The following is a 13395-nucleotide window of genomic DNA, read 5'->3' as shown; positions in this document are numbered from 1 at the left end:
TGTACCCATAACTCTCCCAGAACAGCCATAAATGACCCTAAATACTGCCATAATGTACCCATAATTGATCCCAAATGTAGCCATAATGGGGCCAAATGTCACTTATTTGTCTTATAAGTTTCCCTGTATACTTGAAATGTAAGTACCGGTATACAGAGAAACTTATAAGACAAATAAGTGACATTTGGCCCCATTTTGGCTACATTTGGGATCACTAAATATTCCTGTTTTATTGTTGAAAATCGCACATTTAATAAATGCGTGATTTTCAACAATGAAACTGGAATATTTATGCATCTAGAAAAAAAAACCAAGACAATTAAATACATTTCATTATACTTTATTGCCTCCAAATGCTGTGACTGGTTAGGGTGGGCAAGTGGCTGGATTTGATGGATGGGTATAGCTGCACGGCAGGTGGTGGAGGACTGGGTGACTTGATGGGTGCTTGGATGTCTGGGTACAGGCCTCTTGTTTTCATCTTCGTCCCCTGGCCAGTGAAAGCAGGTACTCTATTGTCACATAGAGGTAGGTAGATCAGATCAGATTCGCGATATCTAGGAAAGAATAAAAAGATAAACCAAATTGAATTACTACATGCAAAAGTAACTTTGAAAACAGTGGCATTACATTTTTTTTCTTCTTTTATTTAACCTTTATTTAACCAGGAAAATAAATCTGTTGAGATTAAAAAATCTCTTTTAACAAGGGTGTCCTGGCCAAGTGGCGGCACAAATGCACTTGATTAATAGAGTAATAGATGGGAGAGGGGGGAGGGGTGTAAAATTTGGTACCTGTTTTTGATATCCGATTTGATTGACCCCTCCCACAGGTGACTGCAGTGTCCGTTCGCAGCACAGCATCTGAAAAGAGAATGTAGATGTTATTTCATATTTTATACATTTTAAATGACATGAGTAGTAGGCTACAGTAGATTGTACAACCATCTACGGAATTGTCAAAAGTAAAAGGGAGAAAAAGAATAGGAAAAAAAACAATACTCAATCAAACAAAACCCTGCCAAAACATATAACTTGCACTTGAGTATATAGTAGCCCACTGATTCTAAGATCAGAGTACTGGTCAAATTTGAGGGTTTTTTAACCTAGCTTTTAGGTTTTTCAATAACAACAAAGCAGTAGGCTATCTATCTCATTGGGTGTGCCTACAGTAGAATAACTGGTGAAACAGACTAGTCACTATGTTATATCATGTGCCATTGTTAAAGCTTTCTGCCAATTAGTAATGCTCCCACTACCCTGGACTTGTCAGTAGGCATATCTGAGGTGTTTTTTCCCCCTTATTCAGTCTTTTCCGAGATCCTGGTCTGGGGGCAGGCGTTTGTTTACATTTCACCATGAATTCACTTCTACTTTTACCTTTGACACCTCTAGTAAGCTACTCTCTGTGTTGAGGTATTACAAATGTTAGAGCAAGATTACATAGGCCTACATGGGCCACATTTCTGTATACGGTTTACCCCCTGTTGTTGATAGCTGAACAATACACACTGCCTTAACAACTGATCATGTTAACTGATCACAAACCGACCATTGCATTACCCAATACAGACGTATACTTAAAAGCAGTTACATTAAAAGCAAGGACTTTCACAACGAACGAAGATTAGACCAGAGAGGGAGGTTAATAAATTGTGGAACCAACCTGTAGTATGCCTGTCAAAAAACAAGTTCCTCCACCGGGTGACTGCCTTCAGCAGCAGCACATCTGAAAAGACAATGTAGAAAAAAGCAGATTCACTCGATTGCTTCAGTAGTAGGCTAGAATTACAGTGAGTCCAACACTTTCCGTGACAGACAGATATTGCTAGATAGTGCTCTGCTTTGTGCCGATAGGTAGAAGATGCTCCGTGCCTGAGTTAGCTAGCTCTCGGCTTTTGCTAGCTGTCGTTGGGCAGTTAGCTGGGATTGCTAGTGTTGTTGTTCTTTGATTGAAATTCCCTTGGCATTGATATCTGAAAGTGAATTTCAACCACTGAACAACACTTAATCAACCGTTACTGAGTATGAGGGTAGCAACTAAGATTAAATGTCACAGTTGTGTGTCACAGACGTTTGTGTTTTAGCTCCTGTTAAAAGGGTATCGAGGTTTCAGTGCATAACACGGAAACCGACGGTCACAGACCTATGAAATCAACATGAAAACCGATAACACAAAATGCCTCATCTCTTAAGTCATCGGCGGTTGTATTTAATATAAAAACGTGTCAACTGCACTTACCTGCATAAACTGAAGTCTGACACACACTGGCGCTGGGGAAACTGAAGTGAGGCAAGCACGAGTTTCTCTTGACAGTTGATTTTGGCAGTCTTTTGGATTGCCATAAGCGCACCAATGTAGAACGTTGCTGTCCCGCTCTCCACCCGAGGTTCAGATTAACCTGACACATGCCATAACCTGGCCATAACTCATTCATTCACAGTCCGCGCGTTTTAATGTGTTGTGGGAAGCCATAAACAACCCATATTTTAGCCAAATCTTTGTTTTTTTTTGCTTTCCAGAGGAACGCCCCAATTCACTGGCGCCCAGGTCAACCATAACCATGCCAAAATTTTGCCAAAAGCTTATGGCTTGCCAAAAGGAAGCCATAAATTGCAGATATCTGCCAAAACAAAGCCAAAATATCTGCTATCTGGGGAGGGTAGGTTCATGAACTGATTCGAGTTTGGAGGTCAACACTTTCAAAATGGTGGAATTTTTATTTGGCCCATAACTTCTGACTGGGTGGATTGATTTGCCCGGTAACTCCTTAATTTAATGGTTCACCATTTCAGTGAATCTACCATATCAGGTAGGCCTACAGTGTAACAATATTTAATACCATGTAATACTAGTGTAATACCAGTGTAAAAATAGGCAATACCAGGTACAGTGTAATAACCAGTGTAACAATATGTAATACCATGTAATACTAGTGTAATACCAGTGTACAAATATGCAATACCATGTAATACCACTTACACACAAATAGCCTACATGATATAAGTACAAAATTGGTACATGGTGTCACACTGGTATGACGTGGTATTAAATATTGTTACACTGGTTATTACACTGTACCTAATGTGGTATATCCACTGTAATAGTGAACCATTAAAACAGTGTTACCATTTGCCCCATTTTTTCCTTCATTTTCACAATAGTCATTTGGTTTTAAGCCTATGCACGTCATTGATCTATGTATAGATATTAAATATATTTATTTTATATTTTGTATTTATCATAAACGTTCATGAAAAGGTGGACGGGAGTGGTAGAAATGATTGGGGACTGGAAGCGTCGTGTTTCGGGGATATACCTTAAGCAGTCGAAGGCGACTGCACAGGCAGTCTAGTTTCAAATATGTACTGCAGTTGGCCCACATACACCATAACTGTATAGCGTATTAAGATTTGAACAAGAAAATGTGTATATCACAGATATATGAGTGGGCCCAGTCCATTGAAATAGCTCACACAAAAAAATGCAACAAAATATGTGCAGGCACATTTGAACAACGATTGTTGAATTAATTGAACGATTAATTGAACAAACATAAATTTAAACATGAGCAATTTTAGTCAATTTTTTGTAAAAAAAATATATATATATAGAGTTTGGCCTGTGACGTCGCTTCAGATTTGATTTTGGCCCTCGGTCAATTTGAGTTTGACACCCCAGCCTTAGACATTTCAGGTTGGTACAAACTCAAAGGGTTAATAAAGGAAAGAAAATAAATAATTCGCAGCAAACCACAAATCAAGTAAAGAAAACAAAAACACTGCAAACCATAAACAAAAATTTTGGTTAGAAAAGGGGCATGGCAAACAAAAATAAAAGAAGATGAGAAAATATGAGTCAGTCCAGCCCGATTAGCCTCCAGGCCCAGGGTCTAGTGAGTGACCCTACCCCACACACAATCATTCTACACACACACACACACACACACACACACACACACACACACACACACACACACACACACACACACACACACACACACACACACACATATGGAGAGAGATCAGTATCAATATTAAGAAATGAATGTCACACCACTCACCAATATATTTCGTGATCCACAAACAAATGTAATAACATTCGCAAATATAATTCATACATTTCATGATCCACAAACAAATGTAACAACATTCACAAATATAATTCATGATGCACAAATGAATGTAACCCCATTCACAAATGCCAGTGCAGTTCTATTAATTTGCAAACCGGTCTACATATATTTGCAAACCCTATACATATTTGTGACTTCCATTGTATTTGTGTGTGGATTTTTGAGACTGTCCTGACGGTATTTGACACACAAATGTGCTCAGCCAATCACATCAGCCGGCGTTCGAGCGTAAGGTTGAAGACATTGCGCTTCTATTACGCAGAGAAGGCTACAAGTGCGAAGCCACCATAGATCTGTATTATACACCGATCCGAGGAAATAACCGGAAGTAGAGCGGCCGCCTTTACTGAAGTGCTCCCTGACGTAAACTCGTAATTGAAGCGTATGAAGTTACTGACTTTCACATCATCTTTGTACAAATATGTCTGGATCTGGACTAACGTGTGCCGTAATCGGATGTCACAATAACAGCAGAAAGCTAAAAATGTGGAAAAAGAGCGTATGTGCGCTTCATAGTCCACAGTTTAAAGAGGATTGTCCTTGTTGTGTGCCCTACGGTGTACACCGCTTCCCCGGCCGTGCTGAGGATGAAGACATTCGCAAGATGTGGATTAAAAACGTACACCGAAAGGACTTTGCCCCCAAACAAGTATTCAAGGGTATGTATTTTTATTTCTAGGTGGTTAGTGTAGTTAAGTATTGTAAGCCAGTGTCTATGTAACATAAACTGGTGGCAACAATTATTTAGCTTGGCTAGCTAACGCTAGTTACGATTATTTAGCATTCTTTCATTAATACCTAAGTTTCCCCAGGAGTGGGAAGAGCACCATGAGCCCCATGGTTATCTGAGCTGTGTGTCATGGTACATTTGTGTGCTTATTTTCAATTATTTGTGTATGTGTGCCCTTTGAAATGAAAATGTGACCCTTGCAACTTAGCTTATTATTTTGTTATGCTAGCGGAGTTTTGGCAAGGCTAGCCAGGTTACACTGACTTTAATAAGAAGTCAGGCTAGGTTTTGGTAGCACCATGAGCCCCATGGTTATCTGTGCTGTGTGCCATGGTACATTTATGTGTTTATTTACGATTATTTGTGTGTGTGTGCCCTTTGAAATGGAAATTTGTGACCCTGGCAATTCAGCTAATTCTTTTGTTATGCTAGCGGAGTTTTGGCAAAGCTAGCCAGGTTGTGTGACTGACTTTAATAAGAAGTCAGGCTAGGTTTTGGTAGCTTTTGTTTTGTCCATAACCTAGCCCAATTTTATTTTCATCTCATAAATCGACCAGCATGTTTGTATTTGTAATAATGTTTGCCATTCTATTGGAAATAAAGTGGTGGGGACAAGCTAGGTTAATCTCAAAAGTGGTAGGCCTATGGACATGTCCCCCAACACCCAGACTGAAAATTACACCCATGTGAAAATAACCCTTCCTCAACAAAAGATAATTTTCGCTATCCAACCTCAGTGTACATGTCTTGCTTTGTCCTGTATTTTGTCTAATGTCTGTGAGAATGACTGCAGCCATGGCAAAGATAATTTTCTGTTTCATGTGTAACAGTCAAATATTTTTTTTATCTCATCTTATTCCCACCCTCCTTAGGTGTGTGGAGTACACTTCCCTGACGGCAGACCAACGCAGGAACACCCATATCCCATAATATGGGATATGAATATAGTGTAAGTTTACATGTATATAACAAATAACTTAAGTGCTTTTTTCTTAATTACCTTAACCATATGTTGTTAAAGTACTTTTGGAGCGATTTGCCTCCAGACGTTAGACTCTCTCCCATCTGCCACTACTTTTTAATCTAGGCTAAAAAAAAAAAAACACACACACACACATTTTCTTAACTTAGTTATTGACTCTTAGTTGTTATGCTTTCTCTCCTTAAGGCACTGCTTTTATGTACCTACATTGCCTTTCAACACTTGTGTCTTATTATTCCATGCAAGAGTCTACATCTGCTAATTGTAATATAATGCAATGTGAAGTGAGATTTAAAGTGTTCTGTAGGACAGTGGCGTTGTAATTAACTGTTTTAAAAGCTGTTGGTGTTTTTTGTTCCTTCTTATATTTATTCTCAGAAAGCACCATCATGTGGAAGACCACCCCCAAAGAGGAGATGTCTCCAGCCCCCAACAGAGAGACTTGGATTAATGTTGAGAGGATTATTGTTCAATACGGTGTAGAAACACTTGGTTCAGTTATATGTATATATCTATCATCTTTCAAGAAATCCTTCATCCCCTCAGCTGTGACCATACTGAACAAGAGATGAACTGTCCAGCTGCAGCATGCATGTATTGTGTGGTCTTGTCTTTTTTTTTTTTTTGGTCAAGCCTTGTCTAATGTCTGTGAGAATCACTGAAGCCACGCCAAAGACAATTTTCTGTTTCATGTGTGTAACAGACAATAAAGTTTAATCTAATCTAATCATATCAATGAGAATCAGTGCACCTGACAAAGGTATGACATACTGTATACTGTAGGCTTAAGTGCTAAAGAAAAATGAATTAACCTGGCGGTTTTGAATTGTTTATTTACACAGTTATTAAAATGCATACAGATAGTGAATTTAACATAGTTCAATACTGTGTGCTTACTTGATGGTGTTTTATATATGTGCTGAACTGAAAAACAACCTAGCTACTTGTGCTCAATATCCAACTGCAGCATTGTAGTTGCAGGTGGGGGGTGGTGGTTGTTCAAATTTGACACACACCTTACATTGGTCCACTTTACAAATGGCCCCATACACTAAATGACTCTTGCTGGTGTGTTTTTTACTAGGCAACTTGTTATTAATCACTAATGTTCTTAATGTCATTTCAATGCAGCTCTTTGTGAGAAATCTGGGCAGCCATGGCCTAGTGCAGGGATGTCAAACTGAGGTCCGGGGTCCAAATCTGGCCCACGGAGTGACTTTATTTGGCCCATGAGATTATGTCAAATGTGTATTACAGTTGGCCCACATACGCCATTAATACAGCATATAGCATAATAAGACCTGAACATAAAATGTAATATGTCACAAAAATATGAGTGGGCATAGGCCAGTAAAACAGCTCACACTACTGCAACAGAGTATCTGCAGGCACATTTGAACTACGATGGGAATCTGTTTGTGAAATTTAATGAGATTAAGTGTGTTTGCACAATTTTAGGCCGTTGTAAATATTGAGTTTGGCCCGCGACTTTGTTCCAGATTTGTATTTTGGCCCTCTGTGAGTTTGAGTTTGACACCCCTGGCCTAGTGGTTAGAGAGTTGGTCTTTCAATCTAGGGGTTGCTGGTTCGAATCCCCCACGACCTCTCCCTACACCTCCATCCATGGCTGAAGTGCCCTTGATCAAGGCACCTAACCCCACATTACTCCAGGGACTGTAACCAATACCCTGAAAAATAATAGTTGTAAGTCGCTTTGAACAAATGAAAGCGTCAGCTAAGTGAAATGTAATGTAATGTAAAATCTTGCTGCAGTGTGTTGTGGAATAGACACAGGAGCTGACCTGTGGTGTCCCTCTTAACAGAGAGCTGGTGCCACTGTCACACATTCAATTTAATTAATCATTATCCCCCTTATATTGATTGGGAAATGTTATACTGGCTTTTTTTCATTACCTCCTGACTATACCAGACATCATTTTTATCATTACCTCTGCCACATAATATGTGATTGAGTTTTGCAGTCTGTCTGTTTGTTCATCGCTGGGTGCACAGCTTGCCACTGAGGGGCGCCAAATCCTTACTTATTGCTGGAGACGCTACCACAAGGAGAGGACGGGAGGTGATGTCTTCTAAAAGGGCTGTGGTTAAGTAGCCTAAGCAATCAGCTGGTGCAACCCAGTCTTAACACTGCCTCAAAATATCAGTTCTTGAAAGGCACGATTTACATGGTGAAATTAATGACATGTTGAGGCCAACAAGGCTTTATTTTATCAGTTAGAGGGACACTGTGCAGGAAATGGTCAAAAAGGGTACTGCAACTATGCTGCTCATTGTAACTGGGTTGCCTATTGCCAAATTTGCTCTTTTCATGAAAGTTTACTAAATAATAAACTCAGATTTTCTGTTATGGCCCAAGTACAGTCCTTTTTGCAGCTAAAATGGCTATTTCTGGAAATTCAAAATGGCGGACAATGATGGAGGAGATCCCCCTTTGTATATGAAAAGTGCAATTTTTCCAGTCATAATGAATACTTAGAATTTGATGGTGGTGGTAAGTATTCATGAAAAAGGTAACATTAGTGAATGAGTAGCATGAATTCTGGAAATAAACAACTATAAATCTTGCAGTGTCCCTTTGATGACAGAGGTTTAAAAAACAAACAAAAAAAAAACACACACACACACACCTTGCTTCCTGATTAGGCCTAGCCTAGAGAGAGAGAGTTTCCCTATTGCCAAGGCGGCCACCTTGAACTGTAAAGATAAAGATTCCCTCTTGTTAACGTAGGCCTAATTTCTAAAGATAGATATATATATGCATGCCTGGTTTTAAATTAACAACCGGTCAAATGCTGGTGAAAATTCAGGTTCTTAATTCATTCGGCAGTTATATTTTCTTTGTTTTGTTTTTACTTTGTTACAGTTTTTGCCTAGGCTACTGCTTAAACACTATAGGCCGATGACCAAAGTAGCATATTGTTCAGTTGTTGGTACTATAACTTAAACACATGCTGCTTTACCTTAATCAAAAGTCAAGCATTACACTTTCATACCAGCTTTGCAAAGCACTTGTTCCTTTACGCAACACACACACTCCGGCTGTCTGCACACCATTTTATACACAAGACACTTTGTTCAAAAGTAAATTCTCAGAGTGTCATTGTGAAAACACGTCTGTTAAAAAAAACAAAACACACTGGATGTATGACAAGATTTAGACACAGACAATAAAACACATGCACCGTTTTCAACCATTTGATGATCTGGCTATTAGGCCCATGTCCCCCGGCGCTGTTGAGTTTCAGCAACTTCTGAATGTGTGCTCTGAGTATGGGGTTGAGTTTGATGTAGGCCTACAGTACAATCCAAAAAAAAGTGTTATGTTCAGGATCTTAAGTCTTTCCAACGTTTTACCTGTCAGGGCAATCACTGTGTGTCAAGCAGTACAAAATATCTTGGGCATAGTATCGCTGACAAGTTGGAAGATGATGCTGACATGTAGGCCTACAGACAGGGACAAGTGTAGTGTATGCCAAACATGTTTGTAAGATTTCAAGAAGGTTACACAGGCCTGCACAAATAGTCAAAATGTCATCAACATGTTTTAATCAACCTGGAATTACATTACTCAAAATTTTGAAGCATTTTAACCTTCTTATTGCACGTTCAACATGAATTCGGACATTGGCGAGACGGCGGGTTCTTGTGACTTCATGTTCTGATAGTTGTGTACATCCACGTGTAAATGCTGGAATAGCCAATGTCACTCCTGGAGGAAGAACATCTCCAATTGTGAATCCCCGGTCTGTCAAAATCTGATCACCAAAAATCAAATGTGACAGAAATCCACAGTTTGTGATAAAAGTGTCACTAGCTCTGCCACCAAACAGTTTTGACACATACATCACAAAACCATTGGGGGCTATGCAATAGAGGAGTTTGTAGGTGTTGTGATGCTTATAGTTCTTCGGTACTTCGGTCTTTGGACAAATATTTCAGTGCAATCTATGATGCATGTTGCATTGGGATAGTGTTCAAGAAAACTTGAGGGTCTTACTCTATTCAGAGTGTCTCGAGGGAGCCAAAACATAAGATTTTCCCTTGTGAAATTGGTAAGTGTTGCTCTCCACATTGCGAACATATCACAGGCTGTAGCCAAGCCGAAGCCTCATTAGGACCAGCAGTAGCTGTTCATGGACTGGTAATTTGAACGTCTTCGACTGTGGAAGAAAGCCAATGATGGTGTTCAAAAGTTGCCAAAAGCTGATGATGTCTAGTCCAGTGTAAAATTTTGACACTTTATCATCCATGTCATGAGCTGACAGTGATGGTGTAGGATCTGTTTGTGTGCTTGCATCTTTTGTTGACTTCATCGAACAATAATCATGATCACTACGCTCTGGCCACTGAGTGCCAACATCACATTGGTGTGGAGACAGACTATCCTCCAAGCTATGCCCTACTTCGGTGTCAGAATCTGTCACAGGAGGCTCATCACATGGTCTCTCTGTTGGGGGCTGGAGACATCTCCTCTTTGGGGTGGTCTTCCACATGATGGTGCTTTCTGAGAATAAATATAAGAAGGAACAAAAAACACCAACAGCTTTTAAAAACAGTTAATTACAACGCCACTGTCCTACAGAACACTTTAAATCTCACTTCACATTGCATTATATTACAATTAGCAGATGTAAACTCTTGCATGGAATAATAAGACACAAGTGTTGAAAGGCAATTTAGGTAGAACTAAGTTAAGAAAATGTGTGAGTTTGTTTGTTTTTTTTTTTGTTTTTTTTTAGCCTAGATTAAAAAGTAATGGCAGATGGGAGAGAGTCTAACATCTGGACGCAAATCGCTCCAAAAGTACTTTAACAACATATGGTTAAGGTAATTAAGAAAAAAGCACTTAAGTGATTTGTTATATACATGTAAACTTACACTATATTCATGGGTGTTCCTGCGTTGGTCTGCCGTCAGGGAAGTGTACTCCACACACCTAAGGAGGGTGGGAATAAGATGAGATAAAAATATAATTGACTGTTACACATGAAACAGAAAATTATCTTTGCCATGGCTGCAGTCATTCTCACAGACATTAGACAAAATACAGGACAAAGCAAGACATGTACACTGAGGTTGGATAGCGAAAATTATCTTTTGTTGAGGAGGGGTTAATACTACAGACATGGGTGTAATTTTCAGTCTGGGTGTTGGGGGACATGTCCATAGGCCTACCACTTTTGAGATTAACCTAGCTTGTCCCCGCCACTTTATTTCCAATATAATGCCAAACATTATTACAAATGCAAACATGGTGGTCGATTTCCGAGATGAAAATAAAATTGGGCTAGGTTATGGACAAAAACAAAAGCTACCAAAACCTAGCCTGACTTCTTATTTAAGTCAGTCACACAACCTGGCTAGCTTTGCCAAAACTCCGCTAGCATAACAAAAGAATTAGCTAAATTGCCAGGGTCACATTTCCATTTCAAAGGGCACACATACACAAATAATCGTAAATAAACACACAAATGTACCATGGCACACAGCACAGATAACCATGGGGCTCATGGTGCTACCAAAACCTATCCTGACTTCTTATTAGTCAGTGTAACCTGGCTAGCCTTGCCAAAACTCCGCTAGCATAACAAAAGAATTAGCTAAGTTGCCAGGGTCACATTTTCATTTCAAAGGGCACACATACACAAATAATCGAAAATAAGCACACAAACGTACCATGACACACAGCACAGATAACCATGGGGCTCATGGTGCTTTTCCCACTCCTGGGGAAACTTAGGTATTAATGAAAGAATGCTAAATAATCTTAACTAGCGTTAGCTAGCCAAGCTAAATAATTGTTGCCACCAGTTTATGTTACATAGACACTGGCTTACAATACTTAACTACACTAACCACCTAGAAAATAAAATACATACCCTTGAATACTTGTTTGGGGGCAAAGTCCTTTCGGTGTACGTTTTTAATCCACATCTTGCGAATGTCTTCATCCTCAGCACGGCCGGGGAAGCGGTGTACACCGTAGGGCACACAACAAGGACAATCCTCTTTAAACTGTGGACTATGAAGCGCACATACGCTCTTTTTCCACATTTTTAGCTTTCTGCTGTTATTGTGACATCCGATTACGGCACACGTTAGTCCAGATCCAGACATATTTGTACAAAGATGATGTGAAAGTCAGTAACTTCATACGCTTCAATTACGAGTTTACGTCAGGGAGCACTTCAGTAAAGGCGGCCGCTCTACTTCCGGTTATTTCCTCGGATCGGTGTATAATACAGATCTATGGTGGCTTCGCACTTGTAGCCTTCTCTGCGTAATAGAAGCGCAATGTCTTCAACCTTTCGCTCGAACGCCGGCTGATGTGATTGGCTGAGCACATTTGTGTGTCAAATACCGTCAGGACAGTCTCAAAAATCCACACACAAATACAATGGAAGTCACAAATATGTATAGGGTTTGCGAATATATGTAGACCGGTTTGCAAATTAATAGAACTGCGCTGGCATTTGTGAATGGGGTTACATTCATTTGTGCATCATGAATTATATTTGTGAATGTTGTTACATTTGTTTGTGGATCATGAAATGTATGAATTATATTTGCGAATGTTATTACATTTGTTTGTGGATCACGAAATATATTGGTGAGTGGTGTGACATTCATTTCTTAATAATGATACTGATCTCTCTCCATACTTGATTGAGTGAACGAGACCCGCGCACACAGTCAACCAGCGTCCACACGCGCTCAGTCAATTTAGTAACACACACTCGCTGACGTTCCAGTCAGAGTTCTAGCCGTGGAGCAGCAGCCAAGAGAGGAGTTCCCAACAGGAGAGCCAGAGGCATCACTGCGGCCTCCCCAAAGAAGGCTAAACTACCAGCAGTCTAGGGACAAACAAAAGGTCCACATTAGCTAAAATCATTAATTCCAAGGCTATAGCAGCAGCAACGTTACAGGGGACAGTCTGACTCACCCGAATTCGGTGCTCACGTGCACCAAGCGCGTAGCTGATTCTACTGACAACACCAAAGAGGCAAGACCTGCATGGAAGGAGGGGAACATTAGCCAGAGCTGGGCGAGGCTACTGCCGCACACAATTACGTTGCTGAGAGGTCACCTACCGGAATGCGGAGGCGAATGGACACAGGGCCTAAGAAAATTAAAAGTTTGGTTCCGGTTGGTGTCAGATTTGGTCATGGGTCGGTCGGATTTTTTTTTTTTTTTTTCATTTTTTTTTTGTTTTTTTTCTGTTTTATGTCCGACACCCCCAACCCCAACATGCGCCAGATTTCGTCATAAACGTTGTTTGAACAATGCCAAGGACGATAGTGGAGTGAGGCCTACAGCTAAAGTTACAATTAAATATAATAAACATTAATGAGCCAATTATACTGACCGTCACCGAAATGAGGATATGATGCGTAATAGCCTACCGTTTCTGGCAAAACTTGTCCAGCTGTCAGTTGCCTGACACTGCTATTTTAACTCCTGTCGGCCTATGTCCCGTTTACTTTTTTTGATTCCTTTCATCATCCGTTGTAGACCATATTTTCATTG

General features: G+C 40.0%; 3 long non-coding RNA genes across 3 annotated transcripts; 1 reads left to right on the top strand and 2 right to left on the bottom strand.

The window, feature by feature from the left end:
• Nucleotides 1-324: 324 nt before the first annotated feature.
• Nucleotides 325-2652, bottom strand: LOC134461146 (uncharacterized). The gene is made up of 4 exons (XR_010037232.1): nt 2242-2652; nt 1666-1728; nt 795-863; nt 325-557 (listed from the first exon to the last, which is right to left on the bottom strand). It is a non-coding gene; the product is annotated as an uncharacterized LOC134461146 (long non-coding RNA).
• Nucleotides 2653-4369: 1717 nt separating this feature from the next.
• LOC134461143 (uncharacterized) lies at nt 4370-6442 on the top strand. The gene is made up of 3 exons (XR_010037229.1): nt 4370-4794; nt 5738-5814; nt 6226-6442. It is a non-coding gene; the product is annotated as an uncharacterized LOC134461143 (long non-coding RNA).
• A 2949-nt stretch (nt 6443-9391) lies between these two features.
• On the bottom strand, nt 9392-12124 carry LOC134461145 (uncharacterized). Its single transcript, XR_010037231.1, has 3 exons — nt 11748-12124; nt 10747-10804; nt 9392-10372 (listed from the first exon to the last, which is right to left on the bottom strand). It is a non-coding gene; the product is annotated as an uncharacterized LOC134461145 (long non-coding RNA).
• Nucleotides 12125-13395: the final 1271 nt, after the last annotated feature.

This window comes from Engraulis encrasicolus, chromosome 13 (assembly GCF_034702125.1).
Source record: "Engraulis encrasicolus isolate BLACKSEA-1 chromosome 13, IST_EnEncr_1.0, whole genome shotgun sequence".
NCBI classification, from domain to species: domain Eukaryota; kingdom Metazoa; phylum Chordata; class Actinopteri; order Clupeiformes; family Engraulidae; genus Engraulis; species Engraulis encrasicolus.
The sequence above is the reverse complement of the archived record's forward strand: the minus strand, read 5'-3'. Positions and strand labels throughout refer to the sequence as shown.